Source organism: Pristiophorus japonicus, chromosome 25, assembly GCF_044704955.1.
Source record: "Pristiophorus japonicus isolate sPriJap1 chromosome 25, sPriJap1.hap1, whole genome shotgun sequence".
Taxonomy (NCBI): domain Eukaryota; kingdom Metazoa; phylum Chordata; class Chondrichthyes; family Pristiophoridae; genus Pristiophorus; species Pristiophorus japonicus.
Genome location: NC_092001.1, coordinates 33902287 through 33917369, shown reverse-complemented (window position 1 = coordinate 33917369; position 15083 = coordinate 33902287).

The window sequence follows — 15083 nt, the reverse complement described above, 5'->3', positions numbered from 1 at the left end:
ATTCAACACATCATTCCACACAACATCATTCTACACATCATCATTCTACACATCATTCTGCACAGCATTGTGCACATCATTCCATACAACATCATTCTACACATCATTCTACACATCGTTCTGCACGCCATTGTACACATCATTTTATACATCATTCCACACAACATCATTCAACACATTATTCTACACATCATTTGACACATCATTCTGCACATTATTCTACACATGATTCTGCACACCTTCATTCGACACATCATTCTACACATCATTCTACACATCATTCCACACATCATTCTACTGATCATTCCACACATCATTTTACACATCATTCTACACATCATCATTCTGCACATCATTCTACACATTATTCTACACATCATTCTACACATCATTCGATACATCATTCTACACATCATTCGACACATCATCTTTCGACACATCATTCTACACATCATTCTACACATCATTCTACACATCATTCTACACATCATTCTACACATCAAAAGTAGTAATCTCGGGATTGCTACCAGTGCCACGTCAGAGTAGGAATCGCAGGATAGCTCACATGAATACGTGGCTTGAGCAATGGTGCAGCAGGGAGGGATTCAAATTGCTGGGGCATTGGAACCGGTTCTGGGCGAGGTGGGACCAGTACGATCCGGACGGTCTGCACCTGGGCAGAATCGGAACCAATGTCCTCGGGGGAGTGTTTGCTAGTGCTGTTGGGGAGGAGTTAAACTAATATGGCAGGGGGATGGGAACCAATGCAGGGAGATAGAGGGAAACAAAAAGGAGGCAAAAACAAAAGACAGAAAGGAGATGAGGAAAAGTGGAGGGCAGAGAAACCCAAGGCAAAGAACAAAAAGGGCCATTGTACAGCAAAATTCTAAAAGGACAGAGGGTGTTAAAAAAACAATACTAAAGGCTTTGTGTCTTAATGCAAGGAGTATCCGCAATAAGCTGGATGAATTAACTGTGCAAATAGATGTTAACAAATATGATGTGATTGGGATTACGGAGACGTGGCTCCAGGATGAGCAGGGCTGGGAACTCAACATCCAGGGGTATTCAACATTCAGGAAGGATAGAATAAAAGGAAAAGGAGGTGGGGTAGCATTGCTGGTTAAGTAGGAGATTAAGGCAATAGTTAGGAAGGACATTAGCTTGGATGATGTGGAATCTATATGGGTAGAGCTGCAGAACACCAAAGGGCAAAAAACGTTAGTGGGAGTTGTATACAGACCTCCAAACAGTAGTAGTGATGTTGGGGAGGGCATCAAACAGGAAATTAGGGGTGCGTGCAATAAAGGTGCACCAGTTATAATGGGTGACTTTAATATGCACATAGATTGGGCTAACCAAACTGGAAGCAATACGGTGGAGGAGGATTTTCTGGAGTGCATAAGGGATGGTTTTTTAGACCAATATGTCGAGGAACCAACTAGGGGGGAGGCCATCTTAGACTGGGTGTTATGTAATGAGAGAGGATTAATTAGCAATCTCGTTGTGCGAGGCCCCTTGGGGAAGAGTGACCATAATATGGTGGAATTCTGCATTGGGATGGAGAATGAAACAGTTAATTCAGAGACCATGGTCCAGAACTTAAAGAAGGCTAACTTTGAAGGTATGAGGCGTGAATTGGCTGGGATGGATTGGCGAATGATACTTAAGGGGTTAACTGTGGATGGGCAATGGCAGACATTTAGAGACCGCATGGATGAACTACAACAATTGTACATTCCTGTCTGGCATAGAAATAAAAAAGGGAAGGTGGCTCAACCGTGGCTATCAAGGGAAATCAGGGATAGTATTAAAGCCAAGGAAGTGGCATACAAATTGGCCAGAAATAGCAGCGAACCTGGGGACTGGGAGAAATTTAGAATTCAGCAGAGGAGGACAAAGGGTTTGATTAGGGCAGGGAAAATGGAGTATGAGAAGAAGCTTGCAGGGAACATTAAGACGGATTGCAAAAGTTTCTATAGATATGTAAAGAGAAAAAGGTTAGTAAAGACAAACGTAGGTCCCCTGCAGTCAGAATCAGGGGAAGTCATAACGGGGAACAAAGAAATGGCGGACCAATTGAACAAGTACTTTGGTTCGGTATTCACGAAGGAGGACACGAACAACCTTCCGGTTATAAAAGGGGTCGGGGGGTCTAGTAAGGAGGAGGAACTGAGGGAAATCCTTATTAGCCGGGAAATTGTGTTGGGGAAATTGATGGGATTGAAGGCCGATAAATCCCCAGGGCCTGATGGACTGCATCCCAGAGTACTTAAGGAGGTGGCCTTGGAAATAGTGGATGCGTTGACAGTCATTTTCCAACATTCCATTGACTCTGGATCAGTTCCTATGGAGTGGAGGGTAGCCAATGTAACCCCACTTTTTAAAAAAGGAGGGAGAGAGAAAACAGGGAATTATAGACCGGTCAGCCTGACATCGGTAGTGGGTAAAATGATGGAATCAATTATTAAGGATGTCATAGCAGTGCATTTGGAAAGAGGTGACATGATAGGTCCAAGTCAGCATGGATTTGTGAAAGGGAAATCATGCTTGACAAATCTTCTGGAATTTTTTGAGGTTGTTTCCAGTAGAGTGGATAAGGGAGAACCAGTTGATGTGGTATATTTGGACTTTCAGAAGGCGTTCGACAAGGTCCCACACAAGAGATTGATGTGCAAAGTTAGAGCACATGGGATTGGGGGTAGTGTACTGACATGGATTGAGAACTGGTTGTCAGACAGGAAGCAAAGAGTAGGAGTAAATGGGTACTTTTCAGAATGGCAGGCAGTGACTAGTGGGGTACCGCAAGGTTCTGTGCTGGGGCCCCAGCTGTTTACACTGTACATTAATGATTTAGATGAGGGGATTAAATGTAGTATCTCCAAATTTGCGGATGACACTAAGTTGGGTGGCAGTGTGAGCTGCGAGGAGGATGCTGTGAGGCTGCAGAGCGACTTGGATAGGTTAGGTGAATGGGCAAATGCATGGCAGATGAAGTATAATGTGGATAAATGGGAGGTTATCCACTTTGGTGGTAAAAACAGAGAGACAGACTATTATCTGAATGGTGACAGATTAGGAAAAGGGGAGGTGCAAAGAGACCTGGGTGTCATGGTACATCAGTCATTGAAGGTTGGCATGCAGGTGCAGCAGGCGGTTAAGAAAGCAAATGGCATGTTGGCCTTCATAGCAAGGGGATTTGAGTACAGGGGCAGGGAGGTGTTGCTACAGTTGTACAGGGCATTGGTGAGGCCACACCTGGAGTATTATGTACAGTTTTGGTCTCCTAACCTGAGGAAGGACATTCTTTCTATTGAGGGAGTGCAGCGAAGGTTCACCAGACTGATTCCCGGGATGGCGGGACTGACCTATCAAGAAAGACTGGATCAACTGGGCTTGTATTCACTGGAGTTCAGAAGAATGAGAGGGGACCTCAGAGAAACATTTAAAATTCTGACGGGGTTAGACAGGTTAGATGCAGGAAGAATGTTCCCAATGTTGGGGTAGTCCAGAACCAGAGGTCACAGTCTAAGGATAAGGGGTAAGGCATTTAGGACCGAGATGCGGAGGAACTTCTTCACCCAGAGAGTGGTGAACCTGTGGAATTCTCTACCACAGAAAGTTGTTGAGGCCAATTCACTAAATATATTCAAAAAGGAGTGAGATGAGGTCCTTACTACTAGGGGGATCAAGGGGTATGGCGAGAAAGCAGGAATGGGGTACTGAAGTTGAATGTTCAGCCATGAACTCATTGAATGGCGGTGCAGGCGAGAAGGACCGAATGGCCTACTCCTGCACCTATTTTCTATGTTTCTATGTTTCTATTCTACACATCATTCCACACCTCATTCTACACATCATTCTACACATCATTCTACACGTCATTCTGCACTTCATTCTACTTATCATTCTGCACATCATTCTACACAACATCATTCTGCACATTATTCGACACATCATTCTAAACATCATTCTACACAACGTCATTCGACACTTCATTCTACACAACATTAATTTACACATCATCGACACAACATTCTATACATCATTCTGCATATTATTCTACACAAGATCATTCTACACATCATTCAACACATTATTCTGCACATCATTCAACACATCATTCTGCACATCATTCTACACATCATTCTGCACACCTTCATTCGACACATCATTCTACACAACATTATTCTACACATCATTCTACACATCATTCTATACATCATTCTACTGATCATTCTACACATCATTTTAAAAATCATTCTACACAACATCATTCTACACATCATTCTACACATCATTCTACACATCACTCTACACATCATTCTGCACATCATTCTACAACATCATTCTGCACATCAGTGAACACATCATTCTGCACATCATTCTACACATCATTCTACACATCATTCCGCACATCATTCGACACAACATTCTTCAGATTATTATACACATCATTCGACACAACATCACTCTGCACATTATTCAACACATCATTCTACACATCATTCCACACATCATTCGACACAACATTCTACACATTATTATACACATCATTCCACACAACATCATTCTACACAACATCATTCTACACATCATTCTGCACATCATTCTGCACAGCGTTGTGCACATCATTCCATACAACATCATTCTACACATCATTCTACACATCATTCCACACATCATTCGACACAACATTCTACACATTACTATACACATCATTCCACACAACATCATTCTACACAACATCATTCTACACATCATTCTACACATCATTCGACACATCATTCTACTGATCATTCTACACATCATTCTACACATCATTCTACACATCATTCTACACATCATTCTACACATCATTCTACACATCATTCTATACATCATTCTACACATCATTCGACACATCATCTTTCGACACATCATTCTACACATCATTCTACACATCATTCCACACATCATTCAACACATCATTCTACACATCATTCAACACATCATTCAGCACATCATTCTGCACAGCGTTGTGCACATCATTCCATAAAACATCATTCTACACATAATTCTACACATCATTCCACACATCATTTGACACGTCATTCTGCACATTATTCTACACATCATTCTGCACACCTTCATTCGACACATCATTCTACACATCATTCTACACATCATTCGACACATCATTCTACTGATCATTGTACACATCATTCTACACATCATTCTACACATCATCAGTCTGCACATCATTCTACACATCATTCTACACATCATTCTACACATCATTCTATACATCATTCTACACATCATTCGACACATCATCTTTCGACACATCATTCTACACATCATTCTACACATCATTCTACACATCATTCCACACATCATTCTACACATCATTCTACTGATCATTCTACACATCATTCTAAACAATATTCCACACAACATCATTCTACACATCATGTTACACATCATTCTACACATCACTCAACACTTCATTCTACACATCATTCTACAACATCATTCTGCACATAAGTGAGCAAAACTTTCTGCCCATCATTCTACACATCATTCGACACATCATTCCGCACATCATTCGGCACAACATTCTACACATTATTATACACATCATTCGACACAACATCATTCTACACATCATTCAACACATCATTCTACACATCATTCCACACATCATTCGACACAACATTCTACACATTATTATACACATCATTCCACACAACATCATTCTACACAACTTCATTCTACACATCATTCTATACATCATTCCACACAACATCATTCAACACATTATTCTACACATCATTCAACACATAATTCTGCACATCATTCTACACATCATTCTGCACACCTTTATTCAACACATCATTCTACACAACATTATTCTACACATCATTCTACACATCATTCTATACATCATTCTACTGATCATTCTACACATCATTTTAAAAATCATTCTACACAACATTATTCTACACATCATTCTACACATCATTCTACACATCACTCTGCACATCATTCTACACATCATCATTCTGCACATCATTCTACACATCATTCTACACATCATTCTACACATCATTCTACACATCATTCCACACATCATTCTACACATCATTCTACTGATCATTCTACACATCATTCTAAACAATATTCCACACAACATCATTCTACACATCATGTTACACATCATTCTACACATCACTCAACACTTCATTCTACACATCATTCTACAACATCATTCTGCACATAAGTGAGCAAAACTTTCTGCCAATCATTCTACACATCATTCGACACATCATTCCGCACATCATTCGGCACAACATTCTACACATTATTATACACATCATTCGATACAACATCATTCTACACATCATTCAACACATCATTCTACACATCATTCCACACATCATTCGACACAACATTCTACACATTATTGTACACATCATTCCACACAACATCATTCGACACAACTTCATTCTACACATCATTCCATACATCATTCCACACAACATCATTCAACACATTATTCTACACATCATTCAACACATCATTCTGCACATCATTCTACACATCATTCTGCACACCTTTATTCAACACATCATTCTACACAACATTATTCTACACATCATTCTACACATCATTCTATACATCATTCTACTGATCATTCTACACATCATTTTAAAAATCATTCTACACAACATTATTCTACACATCATTCTACACATCATTCTACACATCACTCTGCACATCATTCTACACATCATCATTCTGCACATCATTCTACACATCATTCTACACATCATTCTACACATCATTCTATACATCATTCTACACATCATTCGACACATCATCTTTCGACACATCATTCTACACATCATTCTACACATCATTCTACACATCATTCCACACATCATTCTACACATCATTCTACTGATCATTCTACACATCATTCTAAACAACATTCTACACAACATCATTCTACACATCATTTTACACATCATTCTACACATCACTCTACACTTCATTCTACACATCATTCTACAACATCATTCTGCACATAATTGAGCACAACTTTCTGCCCATCATTCTACACATCATTCCACACATCATTCTACACATCATTCTACTGATCATTCTACACATCATTCTAAACAATATTCCACACAACATCATTCTACACATCATGTTACACATCATTCTACACATCACTCAACACTTCATTCTACACATCATTCTACAACATCATTCTGCACATAAGTGAGCAAAACTTTCTGCCAATCATTCTACACATCATTCGACACATCATTCCGCACATCATTCGGCACAACATTCTACACATTATTATACACATCATTCGACACAACATCATTCTACACATCATTCAACACATCATTCTACACATCATTCCACACATCATTCGACACAACATTCTACACATTATTGTACACATCATTCCACACAACATCATTCGACACAACTTCATTCTACACATCATTCTATACATCTTTCCACACAACATCATTCAACACATTATTCTACACATCATTCAACACATCATTCTGCACATCATTCTACACATCATTCTGCACACCTTTATTCAACACATCATTCTACACAACATTATTCTACACATCATTCTACACATCATTCTATACATCATTCTACTGATCATTCTACACATCATTTTAAAAATCATTCTACACAACATTATTCTACACATCATTCTACACATCATTCTACACATCACTCTGCACATCATTCTACACATCATCATTCTGCACATCATTGTACACATCATTCTACACATCATTCTACACATCATTCTATACATCATTCTACACATCATTCGACACATCATCTTTCGACACATCATTCTACACATCATTCTACACATCATTCTACACATCATTCCACACATCATTCTACACATCATTCTACTGATCATTCTACACATCATTCTAAACAACATTCTACACAACATCATTCTACACATCATTTTACACATCATTCTACACATCACTCTACACTTCATTCTACACATCATTCTACAACATCATTCTGCACATAATTGAGCACAACTTTCTGCCCATCATTCTACACATCATTCTACAAATCATTCCGCACATCATTCGGCACAACATTCTACACATTATTATACACATCATTCGACACAACATCATTCTACACATCATTCTATACATCATTCTACTGATCATTCTACACATCATTTTAAAAATCATTCTACACAACATCATTCTACACATCATTCTACACATCATTCTACACATCACTCTGCACATCATTCTGCACATCATTCTACAACATCATTCTGCACATCAGTGAACACATCATTCTGCACATCATTCTACACATCATTCTACACATCATTCCGCACATCATTCGACACAACATTCTTCAGATTATTATACACATCATTCGACACAACATCACTCTGCACATTATTCAACACATCATTCTACACATCATTCCACACATCATTCGACACAACATTCTACACATTATTATACACATCATTCCACACAACATCATTCTACACAACATCATTCTACACATCATTCTGCACATCATTCTGCACAGCGTTGTGCACATCATTCCATACAACATCATTCTACACATCATTCTACACATCATTCCACACATCATTCGACACAACATTCTACACATTACTATACACATCATTCCACACAACATCATTCTACACAACATCATTCTACACATCATTCTACACATCATTCGACACATCATTCTACTGATCATTCTACACATCATTCTACACATCATTCTACACATCATTCTACACATCATTCTACACATCATTCTACACATCATTCTATACATCATTCTACACATCATTCGACACATCATCTTTCGACACATCATTCTACACATCATTCTACACATCATTCCACACATCATTCAACACATCATTCTACACATCATTCAACACATCATTCTGCACATCATTCTGCACAGCGTTGTGCACATCATTCCATACAACATCATTCTACACATAATTCTACACATCATTCCACACATCATTTGACACGTCATTCTGCACATTATTCTACACATCATTCTGCACACCTTCATTCGACACATCATTCTACACATCATTCTACACATCATTCGACACATCATTCTAATGATCATTGTACACATCATTCTACACATCATTCTACACATCATCAGTCTGCACATCATTCTACACATCATTCTACACATCATTCTACACATCATTCTATACATCATTCTACACATCATTCGACACATCATCTTTCGACACATCATTCTACACATCATTCTACACATCATTCTACACATCATTCCACACATCATTCTACACATCATTCTACTGATCATTCTACACATCATTCTAAACAATATTCCACACAACATCATTCTACACATCATGTTACACATCATTCTACACATCACTCAACACTTCATTCTACACATCATTCTACAACATCATTCTGCACATAAGTGAGCAAAACTTTCTGCCCATCATTCTACACATCATTCGACACATCATTCCGCACATCATTCGGCACAACATTCTACACATTATTATACACATCATTCGACACAACATCATTCTACACATCATTCAACACATCATTCTACACATCATTCCACACATCATTCGACACAACATTCTACACATTATTATACACATCATTCCACACAACATCATTCTACACAACTTCATTCTACACATCATTCTATACATCATTCCACACAACATCATTCAACACATTATTCTACACATCATTCAACACATAATTCTGCACATCATTCTACACATCATTCTGCACACCTTTATTCAACACATCATTCTACACAACATTATTCTACACATCATTCTACACATCATTCTATACATCATTCTACTGATCATTCTACACATCATTTTAAAAATCATTCTACACAACATTATTCTACACATCATTCTACACATCATTCTACACATCACTCTGCACATCATTCTACATATCATCATTCTGCACATCATTCTACACATCATTCTACACATCATTCTACACATCATTCTACACATCATTCCACACATCATTCTACACATCATTCTACTGATCATTCTACACATCATTCTAAACAATATTCCACACAACATCATTCTACACATCATGTTACACATCATTCTACACATCACTCAACACTTCATTCTACACATCATTCTACAACATCATTCTGCACATAAGTGAGCAAAACCTTCTGCCAATCATTCTACACATCATTCGACACATCATTCCGCACATCATTCGGCACAACATTCTACACATTATTATACACATCATTCGATACAACATCATTCTACACATCATTCAACACATCATTCTACACATCATTCCACACATCATTCGACACAACATTCTACACATTATTGTACACATCATTCCACACAACATCATTCGACACAACTTCATTCTACACATCATTCCATACATCATTCCACACAACATCATTCAACACATTATTCTACACATCATTCAACACATCATTCTGCACATCATTCTACACATCATTCTGCACACCTTTATTCAACACATCATTCTACACAACATTATTCTACACATCATTCTACACATCATTCTATACATCATTCTACTGATCATTCTACACATCATTTTAAAAATCATTCTACACAACATTATTCTACACATCATTCTACACATCATTCTACACATCACTCTGCACATCATTCTACACATCATCATTCTGCACATCATTCTACACATCATTCTACACATCATTCTACACATCATTCTATACATCATTCTACACATCATTCGACACATCATCTTTCGACACATCATTCTACACATCATTCTACACATCATTCTACACATCATTCCACACATCATTCTACACATCATTCTACTGATCATTCTACACATCATTCTAAACAACATTCTACACAACATCATTCTACACATCATTTTACACATCATTCTACACATCACTCTACACTTCATTCTACACATCATTCTACAACATCATTCTGCACATAATTGAGCACAACTTTCTGCCCATCATTCTACACATCATTCCACACATCATTCTACACATCATTCTACTGATCATTCTACACATCATTCTAAACAATATTCCACACAACATCATTCTACACATCATGTTACACATCATTCTACACATCACTCAACACTTCATTCTACACATCATTCTACAACATCATTCTGCACATAAGTGAGCAAAACTTTCTGCCAATCATTCTACACATCATTCAACACATCATTCCGCACATCATTCGGCACAACATTCTACACATTATTATACACATCATTCGACACAACATCATTCTACACATCATTCAACACATCATTCTACACATCATTCCACACATCATTCGACACAACATTCTACACATTATTGTACACATCATTCCACACAACATCATTCGACACAACTTCATTCTACACATCATTCTATACATCATTCCACACAACATCATTCAACACATTATTCTACACATCATTCAACACATCATTCTGCACATCATTCTACACATCATTCTGCACACCTTTATTCAACACATCATTCTACACAACATTATTCTACACATCATTCTACACATCATTCTATACATCATTCTACTGATCATTCTACACATCATTTTAAAAATCATTCTACACAACATTATTCTACACATCATTCTACACATCATTCTACACATCACTCTGCACATCATTCTACACATCATCATTCTGCACATCATTGTACACATCATTCTACACATCATTCTACACATCATTCTATACATCATTCTACACATCATTCGACACATCATCTTTCGACACATCATTCTACACATCATTCTACACATCATTCTACACATCATTCCACACATCATTCTACACATCATTCTACTGATCATTCTACACATCATTCTAAACAACATTCTACACAACATCATTCTACACATCATTTTACACATCATTCTACACATCACTCTACACTTCATTCTACACATCATTCTACAACATCATTCTGCACATAATTGAGCACAACTTTCTGCCCATCATTCTACACATCATTCTACACATCATTCCGCACATCATTCGGCACAACATTCTACACATTATTATACACATCATTCGACACAACATCATTCTACACATCATTCAACACGTCATTCTACACATCATTCCACACATCATTCGACACAACATTCTACACATTATTATACACATCATTCCACACAACATCATTCTACACAACTTCATTCTACACATCATTCTATACATCATTCCACACAACATCATTCAACACATTATTCTACACATCATTCAACACATCATTCTGCACATCATTCTACACATCATTCTGCACACCTTTATTCGACACATCATTCTACACAACATTATTCTACACATCATTCTACACATCATTCTATACATCATTCCACTGATCATTCTACACATCATTTTAAAAATCATTCCACACGACATTATTCTACACATCATTCTACACATCATTCTACACATCACTCTGCACATCATTCTGCACATCAGTCTACAACATCATTCTGCACATCAGTGAACACATCATTCTGCACATCATTCTACACATCATTCTACACATCATTCCGCACATCATTCGACACAACATTCTTCAGATTATAATATACATCATTTGACACAACATCATTCTACACATTATTCAACACATCATTCTACACATCATTCCACACATCATTCGACACAACATTCTACACATTACTATACACATCATTCCACACAACATCATTCTACACAACATCATTCTACACATCATTCTGCACATCATTCTACACATCATTCGACACATCATTCGACACAACATCATTCGACACATCATTCTACACATCATTCTACACATCATTCTGCACATCATTCTGCACAGCATTGTGCACATCATTCCATACAACATCATTCTACACATCATTCTGCACATCTTTCTACACATCATTCTACACATCATTCTACACATCATTCTACACATCATTCCACACCTCATTCTACACATCATTCTACACATCATTCTACACATCTTTCTACACATCATTCTACACATCATTCTACACATCATTCTCCACATCATTCTGCACAACATAATTCTGCACATTATTCGACACATCATTCTAAACATCATTCTACACAACGTCATTCGACACTTCATTCTACACAACATTATTTTGCACATCATCTACACAACATTCTATACATCATTCTGCTGATCATTCTACTGATCATTGTACACATCATTCTAAACATCATTCTACACAACATCATTCTACACATCATTCTACACATCATTCTACACATCACTCTGCACATCATTCTGCACATCATTCTACAACATCATTCAGCACATCAGTGAACACATCATTCTGCAAATCATTCTGCACATCATTCTACACATCATTCCGCACATCATTCGACACAACATTCTTCAGATTATTATACACATCATTGGACACAACATCATTTTACACATCATTCAACACATCATTCTACACATCATTCCACACATCATTCGACACAACATTCTGCACATTATCATACACATCATTCCACACAACATCATTCTACACAACATCATTCTACACATCATTCTACACGTCATTCCACACAACATCATTATACACATCATTTTATACATCATTCCACACAACATCATTCAACACATTATTCGACACATCTTTTGACACATCATTCTGCACATTATTCTACACATCATTCTGCACACCTTCATTCGACACATCATTCTACACATCATTCTACACATCATTCGACACATCATTCTACTGATCATTGTACACATCATTGTACACATCATTCTGCACATCATCATTCTGCACATCATTCTACACATCATTCTACACATCATTCTACACATCATTCTATCCATCATTCTACACATCATTCGACACATCATCTTTCGACACATCATTCTATACATCATTCTACACATCATTCTACACATCATTCCACACATCATTCTACACATCATTCTACTGATCATTCGACACATCATTCTAAACAACATTCTACACAACATCATTCTACACATCATTTTACACATCATTCTACACATCACTCTACACTTCATTCTACACATCATTCTACAACATCATTCTGCACATAAGTGAGCACAACTTTCTGCACATCATTCTACACATCATTCTACACATCATTCCGCACATCATTCGGCACAACATTCTACACATTATTATACACATCATTCGACACAACATCATTCTACACATCATTCAACACATCATTCTACACATCATTCCACACAACATCATTCTACACAACTTCATTCTACACATCATTCAATACATCATTCCACACAACATCATTCAACACATTATTCTACACATCATTCAACACATCATTCTGCACATCATTCTACACATCATTCTGCACACCTTTATTCGACACATCATTCTACACAACATTATTCTACACATCATTCTACACATCATTCTACACATCATTCTACTGATCATTCTACACATCATTTTAAAAATCATTCTACACAACATTATTCTACACATCATTCTACACATCATTCTACACATCACTCTGCATATCATTCTGCACATCATTCTACACATCATTCTACACATGATTCCGCACATCATTCGACACAACATTCTTCAGCTTATTATACACATCATTTGACACAACATCATTCTACACATCATTCAACACATCATTCTACACATCATTCCACACATCATTCGACACAACATTCTACACATTATTATACATTTCATTCCACACAACATCATTCTACACAACTTCATTCTACACATCATTCTGCACATCATTCTGCATAGCGTTGTGCACATCATTCCATACAACATCATTCTACACATCATTCTACACATCATTCCACACATCATTCGACACAACATTCTACACATTACTATACACATCATTCCACACAACATCATTCTGCACAACATCATTCTACACATCATTCTGCACATCATTCTGCACAGCGTTGTGCACATCATTCCA